Below are 18,480 nucleotides of genomic sequence, written 5' to 3' on the forward strand. Positions count from 1 at the left end.
TTACGTTCCAGGTTCCCTTTTCTGTCGGCATTACAGCTGATCACCCATGTTGGCTGCGGCATCGGAAAGGTTTGAGTCATTCTCTTGTATGTGTAATGTTGGTAATTGGGCACACGAGGCAGAGACATGCCTCACTTCCATCATTGTCACCAGGCTTTCTGTACATCGCCTACATTAGCCACGAGGACTTACTGCAAGTACACCAAATATTCTGTGGATGTACGTGAGAATCCCGGATTGTGTGTATCACCGAGCGCAGAGAAGGGCAGCAGAAACATCACCGATTAATGTGTTACCAACATAAAGTATCAAGTATTTGTAAAGGAAATGATACATGGTTTTCTAAATAATTAAAAAATATAAATCTAAAAATGGTGATGTGTATAATGACCACTTTTTCACCAAAAAACACCAGCAAAAGTAAAAAAAAAAAAAAAGTTTTGTACTTTAAGGGTGAGGCTCAACAAGGCGTGCAAGTTAAACGTTAGATATACAATCATTCATTGTTTGTGGACCATTTACACATCATCAGGGATAAATAGGGATATTCATCCCTGACATCCTATCCTTTTTTTTTTCTGTAAGACACAAGCACGGTCATAGAAAGTAGAATGACTTAGCGATAATGGGGCTGATTGTTTTCTGTCCGTCATTTAGCAGATACCCTAGTGGAAACTAAACAGTCCCAATTATAGAAAAAGCGATACATATAGCTTTTGCATCTGTCATGCGACAAATATAGTTTGCAACAAAACTGATGGTATTTGTGGAGCCATCTTCTTGAACGGATAGTGGTTCTGGTGGTGTGTTCATGTACTAATGGTGGTAGTGGTGTCAAATTCCTGTACTGGTGGTGGTTCTGGTGCTGTATTCATGGACTACTGCTGGCTCTGGTGATGTATTCATGTAGTGATGAAGGTTATGGTGCTGTATTCATCAGCAGAACGATCATCAGTACATTAAAACGATAACAAAATCATCATCAGAATATAAATTGAACACTAGAGCCGTCAATAATACATAAATACGGCACCAGAACAATCATCTGTAGATAAACAGGTCATTAGAACCACCATTAGTACTTTAATACATCCCCAGAATCACCATCAGTACATTAATGAGTCAACAGAACCGTAATCAGTACATGAATATATCACGAAATCCACGTCAGTAATTGAATGTCAGTACACGAATACATCACCAGAACCTCCATCAGTACATGACTACATCGCCAACCAAGTTTAGGACAGCATTCGATTGTAACGTCAATTCAGCCCCTAATAGATTTGCATAGAATGAACCCATAACTCTTAGTGTGCCTAACTATGGCTCCCATGGTATATGGTCTCCACACTGTCTACCTTAATGAGCTATAACCACCACATTGTCAGCCATCATCAGCTGTAACCACCGCACCATCTGCTCTTATTAACAAGGGTCTATACCACGGCTGTCCCCTCTCCACTGTTTTCCGTTACATGCTCTATATCTCCACACTTTCCTCCCACCATGCTAACGTCTCTCCATACTGTGCCCCCATTTAACGCTGCCCCTCCCCATATCAATTCTGTTATTCCTTTTCATACTATGCTACTGCCCATCACACTGCCCTCTCCACCGCTGCCTAAAAAGTATGATATCCACGACAGCCTCCCATGCTGTAAAATGACCACCCCAGCCCCCCATTATATAGTGTTGTCATCACCACAGCTCCCCATATATACTATGATGGCCCCCACAGTGCCACATACAGTATTATGGGCTCCCTGTCACTGATATAGTGTAATGGTCTTCACAGCACCTTATGTATAGTATAATGTCCCCCACAGCACCCCCACACAGTGTGATATCCACCACAGCCCCCAATATACAGCTTGATGTCCACCACAGCCTCCTATACAGAATAATGTCCCCCACAGTGCCCTATACAGGTTAGTCACAACAGCCCCAATACAGTATCATAACCACACACCCAGTATGTCCCCTGCAGCCCCCTATCCAGTACAGTCAGTCTCCAGTATTGTCTCCCACAGCCACCTATACAGCATGATGCCTCCTATAGCCCCCTATATAGTATGTTGTCTTTACAGCCAGCTCCCAGTATAATGTCCCCCATAGCCATCCCCCCAAAGTCTCCAACACTAAAGCCACCAGTGTGATAGTCCCCCACAGCCAGCCCGAGTATAATGTTCCCCATAGCCCAAAACCCCCAGTGTGATGTCCCCCACAGCCAGCAGCCCCCAGTATTATCGTCTCCACAGCCAGCCCCTCTTTTGAGTACCCGCATGTAGTCATTGTACAATATAAGAAAAGTGTAAAAAAAAAAAAAAAAAAAGCTTACCAAGGGAGCAGTATTATAGTAATATTCTTGTATATAGGGGTCAGTATTAGTAGTTACATTCTTGTATATAGGGGGCAGTATTATAGTAGTTATATTCTTGTATATAGGGGGCAGTATTATAGTAGTTATATTCTTGTATATAGGGGCAGTATTATAGTAGTTATATTCTTGTACATAGGGGCAGTATTATAGTAGTTATATTCTTGTACATAGGGGCAGTATTATAGTAGTTATATTCTTGTATATAGGAGCAGTATTATAGTAGTTATATTCTTGTACATAGGGGCAGTATTATAGTAGTTATATTCTTGTACATAGGGGCAGTATTATAGTAGCTATATTCTTGTACATAGGGGCAGTATTATAGTAGTTATATTCTTGTACATAGGGGCAGTATTATAGTAGTTATATTCTTGTATATAGGAGCAGTATTATAGTAGTTATATTCTTGTACATAGGGGCAGTATTATAGTAGTTATATTCTTGTACATAGGGGCAGTATTATAGTAGTTATATTCTTGTACATAGGGGCAGTATTATAGTAGTTATATTCTTGTATATAGGAGCAGTATTATAGTAGTTATATTCTTGTACATAGGGGCAGTATTATAGTAGTTATATTCTTGTACATAGGGGCAGTATTATAGTAGTTATATTCTTGTACATAGGGGCAGTATTATAGTAGTTATATTCTTGTACATAGGGGCAGTATTATAGTAGTTATATTCTTGTATATAGGAGCAGTATTATAGTAGTTATATTCTTGTACATAGGAGCAGTATTATAGTAGTTATATTCTTGTACATAGGGGCAGTATTATAGTAGTTATATTCTTGTATATAGGAGCAGTATTATAGTAGTTATATTCTTGTACATAGGAGCAGTATTATAGTAGTTATATTCTTGTACATAGGGGCAGTATTATAGTAGTTATATTCTTGTACATAGGGGAAGTATTATAGTAGTTATATTCTTGTATATAGGAGCAGTATTATAGTAGTTATATTCTTGTAAATAGGGGCAGTATTATAGTAGTTATATTCTTGTACATAGGGGCAGTATTATAGTAGTTATATTCTTGTATATAGGAGCAGTATTATAGTAGTTATATTCTTGTACATAGGGGCAGTATTATAGTAGTTATATTCTTGTACATAGGGGAAGTATTATAGTAGTTATATTCTTGTATATAGGAGCAGTATTATAGTAGTTATATTCTTGTACATAGGGGCAGTATTATAGTAGTTATATTCTTGTACATAGGGGCAGTATTATAGTAGTTATATTCTTGTACATAGGGGAAGTATTATAGTAGTTATATTCTTGTATATAGGAGCAGTATTATAGTAGTTATATTCTTGTACATAGGGGCAGTATTATAGTAGTTATATTCTTGTACATAGGGGCAGTATTATAGTAGTTATATTCTTGTATATAGGAGCAGTATTATAGTAGTTATATTCTTGTACATAGGGGAAGTATTATAGTAGTTATATTCTTGTACATAGGGGCAGTATTATAGTAGTTATATTCTTGTACATAGGGGCAGTATTATAGTAGTTATATTCTTGTACATAGGGGAAGTATTATAGTAGTTATATTCTTGTATATAGGAGCAGTATTATAGTAGTTATATTCTTGTACATAGGGGCAGTATTATAGTAGTTATATTCTTGTACATAGGGGCAGTATTATAGTAGTTATATTCTTGTACATAGGGGCAGTATTATAGTAGTTATATTCTTGTACATAGGGGCAGTATTATAGTAGTTATATTCTTGTATATAGGAGCAGTATTATAGTAGTTATATTCTTGTACATAGGGGCAGTATTATAGTAGTTATATTCTTGTACATAGGGGCAGTATTATAGTAGTTATATTCTTGTATATAGGAGCAGTATTATAGTAGTTATATTCATGATCTACTAACAGTTAAATCAAATGCTCATTACTCCATGCTAATTCTCTTGGATCTCTCTGCAGCATTCGACACTGTGGATCATCAGCTCCTCCTCACTATGCTCCGTTCCATTGGCCTCAAGGACACCGTTCTCTCCTGGTTCTCCTCCTATCTCTCCGACCGCTCCTTTACTGTATCTTTTGCCGGTTCCTCCTCCTCTCACCTTCCCCTTACTGTTGGGGTCCCCCAAGGATCGGTTCTAGGCCCCCTCCTCTTCTCCTTGTACACTGCCCCTATTGGTCAGACAATCAGTAGATTTGGTTTCCAGTACCATCTTTATGCTGATGACACCCAATTATACGCTTCTTCTCCTGACATCACGCCAGCCTTTCTAGAAAACACCGGCGATTGTCTAAACACTGTGTCTAATATCATGTCCTCACTATATCTGAAACTGAACCTGTCAAAGACTGAACTCCTTGTGTTTCATCCCTCTACTAATGTACCTATACCCGACATTGCCATTTCTGTGGGTGGTTCCACTATTACTCCCCAGCAACATGCCCGCTGTCTTGGGGTCATACTTGACTCCAAACTCTCCTTTGCCCCCCACATTCGATCACTGGCTCGCTGTTGTCATCTGCACCTCAAAAACATTTCTAGAATTCGACCTTTTTTTTACTTTTGACTCTGCAAAAACTCTTACTGTTTCTCTTATTCATTCTCGTCTCGACTATTGTAACTCTCTTCTAATCGGTCTCCCTCTTACCAAACTCTCCCCCCTCCAATCTGTCTTGAATGCTGCAGCCAGGATCATATTCCTCACCAATCGTTACACCGATGCCTCTACCTTGTGCCAGTCATTACACTGGCTACCTATCCACTCCAGAATCCAGTACAAACTTATTGCCCTCACCCACAAAGCCCTCCATGGCTCAGCACCACCCTACATCTCCTCCCTTGTTTCAGTATACCACCCTACCCGCGCCCTCCGTTCTGCTGATGACCTGAGGTTAGCATCCTCAATAGTCAGAACCTCCCACTCCCGTCTCCAAGACTTTACACGTGCTGCGCCAATTCTTTGGAATGCACTTCCCAGGTCAATACGATTAGTCCCCAATCCCCACAATTTTAAGCGTGCCCTGAAAACTCATTTATTCAGACTGGCCTATCGCCTCAACACATTAACCTAATCTATCCCTGTGTGGCACAGCCAAAAGTTTTACCATAACCAGGTTCCTCGCATCATGTTCCCACATGCTTTATGCATCCATCAGCCCTCTGTGTCTGTACTGTTACACACTTAACATTATGGCTGGTCCAAACAATCAGGGCAACTGTTACCACCCACCTTTCGTGTCTACCTCTTTCCTCATAGACTGTAAGCTTGCGAGCAGGGCCCTCATTCCTCTTGGTATCTGTTATGATCTATGTGATTATTGTTATGCTGTAATGTCTATTGTCTGTACAAATCCCCTCTGAAATGTAAAGTGCTGCGGAATATGTCGGCGCTATAGAAATAAAATTTATTATTATTTTATTATTATTCTTGTACATAGGGGGGCAGTATTATAGTAGTTATATTCTTGTACATAGGTGCAGTATTATAGTAGTTATATTCTTGTACATAGGTGCAGTATTATAGTAGATATATTCTTGTACATAGGGGGCAGTATTATAGTAGTTATATTCTTATACATAGGAGCAGTATTATAGTAGTTATATTCTTGTACATAGGGGGCAGTATTATAGTAGATATATTCTTGTACATAGGAGCAGTATTATAGTAGTTATATTCTTGTACATAGGGGGCAGTATTATAGTAGTTATATTCTTATACATAGGGGCAGTATTATAGTAGTTATATTCTTGTACATAGGGGGCAGTATTATAGTAGTTATATTCTTATACATAGGAGCAGTATTATAGTAATTATATTCTTGTACATAGGGGGCAGTATTATAGTAGTTATATTCTTATACATAGGGGCAGTATTATAGTAGTTATATTCTTGTACATAGGGGGCAGTATTATAGTAGTTATATTCTTGTACATAGGGGCAGTATTATAGTAGTTATATTCTTGTACATAGGGGGCAGTATTATAGTAGTTATATTCTTGTACATAGGGGGCAGTATTATAGTAGTTATATTCTTGTACATAGGGGGCAGTATTATAGTAGTTATACTCTTGTACATAGGGGCAGTATTATAGTAGTTATATTCTTGTGCATAGGGGGCAGTATTATAGTAGTTATATTCTTGTACATAGGAGCAGTATTGTAGTAGTTATATTCTTGTACATAGGGGGCAGTATTATAGTAGTTATATTCTTGTACATAGGAGCAGTATCGTAGTAGTTATATTCTTGTACATAGGGGCAGTATTATAGTAGTTATATTCTTGTACATAGGGGCAGTATTATAGTAGTTATATTCCTATAAAGAGGGGTTAGTATTATATTTAGTTTTATGAACAGATCATTAGGTTTTGTCTTTGTGACTCAGATGTTGCACCTTTTATCGTATATTAGGGAGTGTGACAGATGTGTATGGTTGTATCACATAATTCATTTTTTATGTTTTTGTATTTTATAGTGTGACGTATAAAAAACTTGAACGTATAAATCTTTTTACTGAAATCGCCTGTAGAGCAACCTTGGTTTTACAAGGTCATAATAAACAAGTTTCTTTTGTGCAAAAGTTCACAAAGGTTATGGGAAAGAACTTTCAAAAATATGAAATAAAATAAAGAATTATAAAAAAAAAAAAAACAAATTTGTTAAAAAAAAGTCCAAGCTTATAATAACAATGTCTTTAAAAATCTATTGAGATCATTAAAATATAAAGTGACTAAGATTTTAGACTTATAGATTAAGTTTCTAAAAAGAATGATATATCTTAATATTTGATTCATTTTCTTTTTTACTTTTTGTGCATGTTGTAAAATACTCTATAAACATACAAAAAAAAGGAAAAAATAGAATATTAATCACATTTTTATTAAACAGATATCATTGATTCAATTTAAAATAATGATATATTTTAATATTTGGTTATTTTCTTTTTCCTTTTTTTGTGCACATAGCGAAAAACACTAAAAGTAAAAAAAAAAAAAGGAAAATAAAGAAAATGAAATACATAAAAAAAAGTATAAATATATAAAATGTATAAAGTATAAGGTATAAAGTTTTCTCTTTTATTGTTTTTTTTTTTAGCAATTAATGCAGAAGTTTTAGATGAGTCTTGAAGGCTTTTTTTTTTTTTTTTTTGCCCGCGATGCACATTTTTTTTTCAGGAAGCGTTACATAATGTTATGCTGTTGTTAAGTAACGTTATGCAATAGAAAAGAGAAAACAAAAGCTTTGAAGAAACTAAAAAAAAAACAAAAAAAAAAATCACGTAAACTTTAGAAAAATATTCTTTAATGTTGTTCATAACGTAAGGGTAGGAAGCAAAAAAATTATTTTTTTTTTTAATTTTTTTTTTTTAAATGGAGGCTGGCCCTTTAAAAGGCGTGGAGCTGCAGGGTCTGTGATGCAATTGTAAACACTATGAGTAGGAACTTGTGTAGCCAGTTTACCCAGAATTCATTGGGAAGGAGGTTGAAAAAAAAAAAAAAAAAAAGAGCCAAACGTTGAGAGAAGGAAGCAATATACAGGACAGCCTCAATGACAAAGCAGACTGCCCCTATCAGCGATCCGCAGAGAAGCCTGGGCAAATGTAAGATACCCGTCGTCTTTTCGGAGAAGGGGACGCGTTTTAGGGGTTTTGCATTTTGGAAGAGCGGCCCGGATGCATCGGTTATTTTTTTTATTTTTTGGCATTTTTCTACGACGGTGCAGGCGGAGCGAGCCAGACGTATGGAAAGGGGGTAAAGTATGGATTGGAGCCATGTTTATGCCGAAGTTACAATGCTGATTGTGCACGCCTGACTTGTCCTGACATGCTGGCGGGGTTCTAGAAAAAGAGGGGGCCCTTATTAAATAAATCCGGCAAATTAGTAACCGCTGAAGCTTTTGCATTTTTTTCTTTTTTTTTTTTTCTGCATTTTCTTTTTTTTTTTTACTGTACGCCTACCGGACGAGCGCTCACACATGCCTCGCAGCCCCAGCGCCGCGACATGTCGTCGGCCCAGGCTGGAAGAGAAAGTGAAGGGGGTTAAGGGAGAGGATGACAAGGAGGTCCCTAGACGCGGAGGGTTAACGGGAGGATTATGGTTTTTTTTCCTGAAATGTAAAGTGCTGCGGAATATGTCGGCGCTATAGAAATAACATTTATTATTATTAATATTATAGGATTGCAAGAGTTAAAGGGGGTCTCGGAGGTGACTTAATCCGCCGATTGGGGGTTATGGAGGGGGGGGCAATAGAGGTAGTGGGGTTTTTTCTTTTTTTTGTTTTTTTTTCCGGAGATTACCTTCCATGTGCTGAAGGTTAAAGTATGGAGAGCTTCGCAAGACCTTTGCATTGGGCTTTAACCCTTTGCACGCTGCATCCCTGGTTGGGGGAAAAAAAACTTGTTTTCCAGTGGCTGAGAAGGAGGGGGGGCCAAGTGCACTATGAATGACAGCTCTAGGGCAATGTGGCTGGCATTGATTCTATTTAACCCTTTCGTTTCTAGAACCAGGGACCGTGGGATTATTTATTATTTTTTTGTTTTGTTTTTTTTCGTTTAACCCTTTTAGAATTTACATAAATCACCGTTCAATAAAGAATTGAACCACCCCCTCCTCCCCCCTGGGCAGAGGAAAAGCGTAAGTAGGCCAGTGCCTGGCTTCCAGAAGATTAAAGTGTTTTGAATCATCTCCAGCACCCAGTTTAACCCTTGCAGCGCCGGCCCTCGAATTTATCTCTCTCGTTCGCGTTAGAAGGAGCGCTTCGGCCTTGGTATAACCGCATGCGTGCCAGGCAGGTGCAACGAAAGGGGGTCGGGTTCTATGGAAGGTAGTCCCCCCCCCCTCTCACACACCCCTCGGATAAGGTAACTTTAACCCTTTGATGGCTCAAAGACAGAAAGTTTCAGTTTTTCTTTGTTGTTTTAAATGCATTCGTGAGTTGAATAATCATGCGGTGACATCGAGGGGGGGAAATGCTGGGAGTTGTAGTTGTAGAACTTCGGGTCGACACATTTGCTCGTCTTGGTTTTGACTTTTTTTTATTTTTTGTAATGCAATGAATCAGTGTGACGCTTTTCTGTGAAGTTGCTGAGGGCTGCAGCTTGTGCGTCCTGGGATAGAGTCTTCAGTCGCAGTCACTTTGTATCATCCTCAGGGGATGTATTGATCTATATATATGTTTATAAGCGTTTTAACCTGCAGAAATCTATTTGTGGAGCAGCAGCAGAGGTTACGATCGTTTAATGCTTGGCGTGTATTGAGCAATATCCTGCAGCATTTCGGGAGAAATATTGCGATGACACAATGTAGTAACTGTATGATAACATGTATATTTATATGATATGTGTCCATGCTGAATAACAGAGACTCCGAGGGCCCAACATGAAATAATGTCACCTTTCAAAATGATTTTAGAATGTACAGTACATACCACGGTGTAGTAATAGTGGGTGCCGATGTTGTATGTGCACCAAAGATAGTATGCCCAAGTGCCCCAAAGGACCGTCTGCTGTATATGAAAAGAACACATTCGTCAATGCCAAGATAGTTTGAAAAACCATTTACAAAGTTTGTATTGGGGATCATAAAGTTTTTTTGTTGCTTTTGTGGAGGTAGAATTTTTTTTTATGTAATTTCATTTTATAATACATGCTAGAATTTCCCTGCCTTTAACCGAAATTGGCAGTCACCAAGGGGACTACTTTAAGTATGTTAATCTGTAGAAACAATGTTGCACACTAAAATATGGATTCAAAAGTTTAAAAAAAGGACTTGTAAGGCGACGTACATGAAGTGATATCAACGTTTGGGCCAAAGGCTTGATGGCTTTTGCTGTGTCGACTTCAGTCTAAGGCTGTGTGCACACGCTGCGGATTAGGTGCGGATTCATCCGCGCGGATTTTGTAAAATCCGCAGGTGAAACCGCAGGTCAAAAGACCTGCGGTTTTACCTGCGGATTGCTCTGCGGTTTTGCCCTGCGGTTTTTCATCTCCTCAGTGGAGGAGATGGCAAACCGCAGGAGAATCCGCAGAAAGAATTGACATGTCAATTCTTTCTGCGGATTGAAAACCGCAGATAATCCGCGCGGAAAATTCCGCACCGTCTGCATTGCGGTTTTTGATTCCGATAGGGAATCATGGTACTGTACACCGCAGCAGAAACTGCTGCCGGTCCGCAGCGGCCAAAACCGCTGCGGAACCGCAGCAAAATCCGCAGCGTGTGCACACAGCCTAAGGCTGCTTTCACACATCCGGCTTTTTGAATCCGGCACGATGCGGCGAAATCTGGAACAACCGGATCCGGCACCGGATCCAGTTTTGTCCCATAGAGTTGTATTGTCGCCGCACCGTGCCGGATGGGTATGCGGTGCATCCGGTTTTTGCCGGATACGGCAAAAAGTAGCCGTCCGGCGTCTGCAAAAAACGTTCGCTGCAACGTTTTTTGACAGCGCCGGACCGGTTTTTCTCACAGCTCATGCGCGAAGACTGTGAATTTCGCGCTGCTCTTTTAAATGTGGGCGCCACCCTATCCGGCCACACAGGCATCCGGTGTCTCCGGCACATCCCGGATCTGCCCCTACGGCTTTTCGCCGCACGGCGCCGGAGACACAAAGCCGGGTGTGTGAAAGAAGCCTAAACACCTCACGGTAGCATCATTAGATTTTATGATATTGCCATGGGAGAGGGGCGACCCATAATTGCTTTGGATTGTTTCTCATGTGACAACTGCATGGATTGTGAGAACTTGACACAAACTTGATATGTTTTGAAGGGTCAACATTTGGCTTTAAGGTTACTCTAGATGTTTAATTTCTCATAGTCAATAGATAGTATTCCTATCACATTGATACAGGACAAAAATTTGTTGAGGATCTTGATCTGTCATCTTCACTGAGAATGAAAGGGTGCCAAAACTTGGAAGAGACATTTAGACAGTTATTTGACTCTTTAAATGTGTATCTACTTAGTAACAATTTCTAAAATATACCAGCTCTGCAAAATATCTATAACAAAATGTTGCTTAGCCATTAAGAGAAAATATCAAGCATTTGTGATTATCCAAAACACTTGTAATTACACACGGTAATGTTGTAATTTCTTTGTACAAGTAATATCCCCAACTATCCTTATTCTTTTAGAAAGAAGGGGTTGAATAGGACCCCATGGCAGCTCCACAAGGTGTTAAAATCTAATCTTGGTATTGGTTCGTAACCTGCATGTGTTTGGCTGCCTCTTGTGCTCCAAAATAAGAAAGAATATGAAATATCATCTGCTCTATCACAATAAAGATACATTAGTATGATTCAGTTTTCTAAGTTATATTTAAATGGCATAAAACTCTGGAGTTTGTACAAAATAAGCCTTTTTGTGGGCTGAGCAAAGCCCTGGACTCCTACGCTACTACGCATAATATCAGTACATCTAACCCTATTATGTTATTTGGAGTAAGTCAATTGGTTTGTCATTAAAACCTTTTCACTGATGGCGCTCCTATGGAAAGGGAACCTGTTACATAGTTTGCATTTCAGATCATAAAATTGTTTCTGTTTACTTTTGGGGAGGGTGGACTTTTTATGTAATTTAGTTTTATTTGACAAGCTTGACTTCACTTGCTCTTCTTCAGCTGAAGTTGGCAGTCACCAGTGGACTACTGTAAATTTGTTAATCTTTTGAAATAATGTTTCACACAAAAGTATGGATAGAAAAGTAAATAAAGTTCTCCTAAGGCAATGTGTATGAAGTGATATCCAAATTTGGGCCAAAAACTTTATGACTTCACTGTTTTGGCCTCAACCTTAACATCTCACTATAGCATTATAAGATTTTATGATGTTGCCATGTGAGAGGGATGATCCATAATTGTTTTGAATTGTTTCTCATGTGACAACTGCTTGGATTGTGACAACTTGACACAAACTTGAAATGTCTTGAAAGGTCAAGCTGCCATCAACATTTGGCTTGAAGGTTATTCTAGATGTGAATTTCTCATAACCTAGAGATAGTATTTCTATCACACTGTAATTTGTAATATTGCACCCTTCTGTGAGCATTCTGGAAATTGTTAGATTGAAAGAGGACAAAAAATTTCGGGTGACTTTGACCTGATATCCTCACTGAGAATGAAAGGGTTCCACCTGTTGAAAGAGACCTGTAGACAGTTATTTGTCAAACATCCGCAGCATGTGCAGATGTGGCAACTTAAGCATATTATTCGCGTACGCCAAAAATACTCGATTAGGATACGAACGTGGTCAGATAACACCTTGTCTGACCACGCTCATCACTATAACTTTTTTTTTTTTTTTTTTTTTTACAGTTAGAGCTGTGGAATGCTGACCACAAAAGGTAGTAACGACAGACAGTATAACAGCTTTTAAAAAGGGGCTGGGCGATTTTCTTGATACATGTAACATTGCGTGCTATAGTTAAATTAGTGACAAAATGTACAACTGGTGGAGAAAGGTTGAACTTGATGGACCTAAGTCTTTTTTCAACCTATTTAACTATGTAACTATTAAAAAAAATATCAAGTATTTGTGACTATCAAAAACACTTAAAATTACACACAGGAATGTATCCCTTTTTCTTAGAGAATGGGTTGATTAGGAACCCATAGCAGTTCCACAAGGTAAAAAATTCTCATCTTGGTACTAGTCTCGAAAGCTTGCAATGTGTTACCATCTTTTCAGTTAGCCATTAAAAGGTATTAACCACTGAGGACTCTCAATTATGAATATTTTTCCATCTTGGTACTAGTTAGTAACCTGCTTGTGTTTGGCTGACCCTAGTGTTCCAAAATAATAAAGAATCTGTGATATTATTTGTTCTTTCACAATAAAGATATATAATACAATTTTCCAAATTTTATTTATAAACCATAGAACTCTCGAAATGTTACAAAATAAGAATTTTTTGTGGCCAAAGCCTTCTGCGGACTCCTACATTACTTCTACTAATATCAGTACACTTAACCCCATGATGTCACTTAGATTAATTCAGTTGATTTGTCATTAAAACCTTTCCACTGGTGGCACTGCTATGGGATCCCACACTAGGCCTTTCTGTCTGTCATGGGCAGAAAAAGAATCAGTTATCTCTGCTGTATGGCACTTGGCTAATATCCAAAATGCATGATTCTTTATTCCCTCTAGTATCAAGCATGCTTAAAGGGCCAGTAATCCCATGCATTATTTCATAAATAAAGAATAATATTCATGCACAGGTCTAAAAGTTTCCATACATTGACAGATCCTGAATGTGTACAAACATTTCATATGTAATTGAGTACAAGGTACTTTCTATGCTATCAACTAATTCCTGCTTGCAAGAGACTGACTGGCTGTTGTGTCCTTCAAAGGCATTCCTGAGTAGGAAATTTACTGTACGTAGGAAAATATTTCCCCCCTCAATCACAGATTCCATGCAATTAGCTTAGTTCATGGAACTTGTTATGTGATTATAGGTTCCTTTAAGGCCACTTTTTAGGATTTCGTATAAGTAACTTCACAATTCATTTTCGCAGGGACACCTGGTTAGCAGGATTGCATTATAGACAAGGCATGGCACTGGTATGGAGCCGAACAGGTGCAGAGGCCAAACCGCAACACCCATTCCCAAATTAGTATTTTGGATTGGGGCTTTTATATGTTGACCGGACACTTTCATGTCCCATGTACCTCATAAACTAGATAGCAGTGGTGCGTAACGTGTGTGTTCTGTAGGGGAAGCTTAGGCGTGACATGTTGAGGACACATATACATACACATGATATTCATCTTTCTTATTAAGGGATCATAGACATAAAGGAAAACAATAAGACTTATAGATTCCTTTTGGATTTAAATTTTTGTTTCTGGATATTTTGCATGTTTTTGGCTTATTTTATGCTATTTTATATGTAACTATCGCTCTATAGTACAGAAACATAGGCCTTCCCGAGAGTCGCCATATAGTGCATAAACGCTATATAGTCATGTGTCCCTTTTGCTCCATCATACAGAGCCTTAATCATTCCATGTGCCGCCATATGGTGCCGGTGTATAACTTTGTCTTGCCTCTTCCCAAATCTTTGGAGAATATCTTGTCCTGTGGAACTTGGATTCTGCCATGTTTTTGTATATACCTAGTGTAAAGTTTGAGGGTCATTATAGCGCCACAGACATTTATTGACACTTTATTAGAGTGCAGAGTTCCCCTAGAGCTATAATACCGCACTATATTTCACTATTAATCCTTTTATTACATTATGGTTGTTTCTATACTTTGTTCCTGGGTAAAGTCTACAGTTTACCCTCCACTGATGACTCCTGGGAGCGATGATTGTGATAACGTCAGATTACGAGACCGGAGCCACGGAGGAGAGTGAGAGAAGACCTAATAAGAAATGCACAAACTTACACTGGTGCCTGGGATCCAATGTGATATTATAATGAGGCAAGCAATGATTGGATGATGTCACCGGTGCATAAACTTAGATTTCTGCAGCTGATTCCCCAGCACATATGCATGTGGACATGGCCTGAGAAAAATAAAGAGATTTCACTTTTTAATACTCACAGTGATACTAGAAAACTAGGCGGAAAGCCAGAGGTGACGGGAAAGAGCCAAAGATGTTGTAACTGCAAAATATTGCTTTACTTAATGCTGGAATAATCTGACCAAAGTATTTCTTCACATACTGATATAACCTGGGCATCTCCTGTATATAATTATATATGGACAGCCGGTATAACCTGGGCATCTCCTGTATATAATTATATATGTACAGCTGATATAACCTGAGCATCTCCTGTATATAATTATATATGTACAGCTGATATAACCTGAGCATCTCCTGTATATAGCTATATATGTACAGCTGGTATATCCTGGGCATCTCCTGTATATAATTATATATGTACAGCTGGTATAACCCGGGTATCTCCTGTATATAATTATATATGTACAGCTGGTATAACCTGAGCATCTCCTGTATATAATTATATATGTACAGCTGGTATAACCTGGGCATCTCCTGTATATAATTATATATGTACAGCTGGTATAACCTGGGCATCTCCTGTATATAATTATATATGTACAGCTGGTATAACCTGCGCATCTCCTGTATATAATTATATATGTACAGCCGGTATAACCTGGGCATCTCCTGTATATATTATATATGTACAGCTGATATAACCTAAGCATCTCCTGTATATAGCTATATATGTACAGCTGGTATAACCTGGGCATCTCCTGTATATAATTATATATGTACAGCTGGTATAACCTGCGCATCTCCTGTATATAATTATATATGTACAGCTGGTATAACCTGGGCATCTCCTGTATATAATTATATATGTACAGCTGATATAACCTGAGCATCTCCTGTATATAGCTATATATGTACAGCTGGTATAACCTGGGCATCTGTATATAATTATATATGTACAGCTGGTTTAACCTGGGCATCTCCTGTATATAATTATATATGTACAGCTGGTATATCCTGGGCATCTCCTGTATATAATTATATATGTACAGCTGGTATAACCTGGGCATCTCCTGTATATAATTATATATGTACAGCTGGTATAACCTGGGCATCTCCTGTATATAATTATATATGTACAGCTGATATAACCTGAGCATCTCCTGTATATAGCTATATATGTACAGCTGGTATAACCTGGGCATCTCCTGTATATAGTTATATATGTACAGCTGGTATAACCTGGGCATCTCCTGTATATAATTATATATGTACAGCTGGTATATCCTGGGCATCTCCTGTATATAATTATATATGTACAGCTGGTATAACCTGAGCATCTCCTGTATATAGCTATATATGTACAGCTGGTATAACCTGGGCATCTCCTGTATATAATTATATATGTACAGCTGGTATAACCTGGGCATCTCCTGTATATAATTATATATGTACAGCTGGTATATCCTGGGCATCTCCTGTATATAATTATATATGTACAGCTGGTATAACCTGGGCATCTCCTGTATATAATTATATATGTACAGCTGGTATAACCTGGACATCTCCTGTATATAATTATATATGTACAGCTGATATAACCTGAGCATCTCCTGTATATAATCATATATGTACAGCTGGTATAACCTGGGCATCTCCTGTATATAATTATATATGTACAGCTGGTATAACCTGGGCATCTCCTGTATATAATTATATATGTACAGCTGCTGTAACCTGTACATCTCCTGTATATAATTATATATGTACAGCTGGTATATCCTGGGCATCTCCTGTATATAATTATATATGTACAGCTGGTATAACCTGGGCATCTCCTGTATATACAGTAGGGGAAAAAAGTATTTAGTCAGCCACCAATTGTGCACGTTCTCCCACTTCAAAAGATGGTAGACCACAACTATGAGTGTCAAAATGAGAAAAGAAATCCAGAAAATCACCTTGTCTGATTTGTGAAGATTTATTTTGCAAATTATGGTGGAAAATAAGTATTTGGTCATTAACAAATGTTCATCTCAATACTTTGTGATATATCCTTTTTTGGCAATGACAGAGGTCAAACGTTTTCTGTAAGTCTTCACAAGGTTGCCACACACTGTTGTTGGTATGTTGGCCCATTCCTCCATGCAGATCTCCTCTAGAGCAGTGATGTTTTTGGCTTTTCGCTGGGCAACACGGACTTTCAAATCCCTCCAAAGGTTTTCTATGGGGTTGAGATCTGGAGACTGGCTAGGCCACACCAGGACCTTCATATGCTTCTTACAAAGCCACACCTTCATTGCCTTGGCGGTGTGCTTAGGATCATTATCATGCTGAACGACCCATCCAAGTTTCATCTTCAATGCCCTTGCTGATGGAAGGAGGTTTGCACTCAAAATTTCACGATACATGGCCCCATTTATTCTTTCATATACACAGATCAGTCATCCTGGTAACTTTGCAGAGAAACAGCCCCAAAGCATGATGTTGCCACACCCATGCTTCACAGTAGGTATGGTGTTCTTTGGATGCAACTCAGGATTCTGTTTCCTCCAAACACGGAGAGTTTTGTTTCTACCAAACAGTTCTACTTTGGTTTCATCAGACCATATGACATTCTCCCAATACTCTTCTGGATAATCCAAATGCTCTCTAGCAAACTTCAGACGGCCCGGACATGTACAGGCTTAAGCAGGGGGGCACGTCTGGCACTGCAGGATCTGAGTCCCTTGCGGCGTAGTGTTACTGAAGGTAGCCTTTGTTACGGTGGTCCCAGCTCTATGCGGGTCATTCACTAGGTCCCCCCGTGTGGTTCTGGGATTTTTGCTCACTGTTCTTGTGATCATTTTGACCCCACAGGGTGAGATCTTGCATGGAGCCCCAGATCAAGGGAGATTATCAGTGGTCTTGTATGTCTCCCATTTTCTTATTATTGCTCCCACAATTAATTTCATCACACCAAGCTGCTTGCCTATTGCAGATTTAGTCTTCCCAGCCTGGTGCAGGGCTACAATTTTGTTTCTGGTGTCCTTCGACAGCTCTTTGGTCTTCACCTTAGTGGAGTTTGGAGTGTGACTGTTTGAGGGTGTGCACAGGTGTCTTTTATACTGATAACAAGGTCAAACAGCTGCCATTACTACAGGTAATGTGTGGAGGAAAGAGGAGACTCTTAAAGAAGAAGTTACAGGTCTGTGAGAGCCAGAAATCTTCCATGTTTTAGATAAACAAATACTTATTTTCCACCATAATTTGCAAAATAAATCTTCCCAAATCAGACAGCGTAATTTTCTGGATTTGTTTTCTCATTCTGCCTCTCAAAGTTGTGGTCTACCTATGATGTCAATTACAGGCCTCTCTCATCTTTTTGGGTGGGAGAACGTGCACAATTGGTGGCTGACTAAATACTTTTTTCCCCACTGTAATTATATATGCATAGCTGGTATAACCTGTACATCTCCTGTATATAATTATATATGTACAGCTGGTATAACCTGTACATCTCCTGTATATAATTATATATGTACAGCTGGTATAACCTGGGCATCTGCTGTATATAATTATATATGTACAGCTGGTATAACCTGGGCATCTCCTGTATATAATTATATATGTACAGCTAGTATAACCTGGGCATATCCTGTATATA

At 38.7% G+C, this 18,480-nt stretch overlaps 1 protein-coding gene across 7 annotated transcripts in view; it reads left to right on the forward strand.

The window, feature by feature from the left end:
- NCOA1 (nuclear receptor coactivator 1) overlaps positions 1 to 18,480 on the forward strand; it is a 581,329-nt gene that overhangs the window by 344,347 nt on the left and 218,502 nt on the right. The window contains exon 1 of one of the 7 annotated variants that reach the window (XM_073561910.1): positions 7,859 to 7,963. The exons of 5 other annotated variants lie outside the window; for them this stretch is intronic. The gene's annotated coding sequence lies outside the window, so the exon portion shown is untranslated. Of the gene's footprint in view, positions 1 to 7,858; positions 8,115 to 18,480 lie in introns of those variants that run through there. One more of the 7 variants, XM_073561911.1, reaches the window with a different exon arrangement.

The sequence above is a fragment of the Dendrobates tinctorius genome, unplaced genomic scaffold (genome assembly GCF_039654945.1).
Source record: "Dendrobates tinctorius isolate UK_male_01 unplaced genomic scaffold, ASM3965494v1 ptg000332l, whole genome shotgun sequence".
Classification (NCBI taxonomy): domain Eukaryota; kingdom Metazoa; phylum Chordata; class Amphibia; order Anura; family Dendrobatidae; genus Dendrobates; species Dendrobates tinctorius.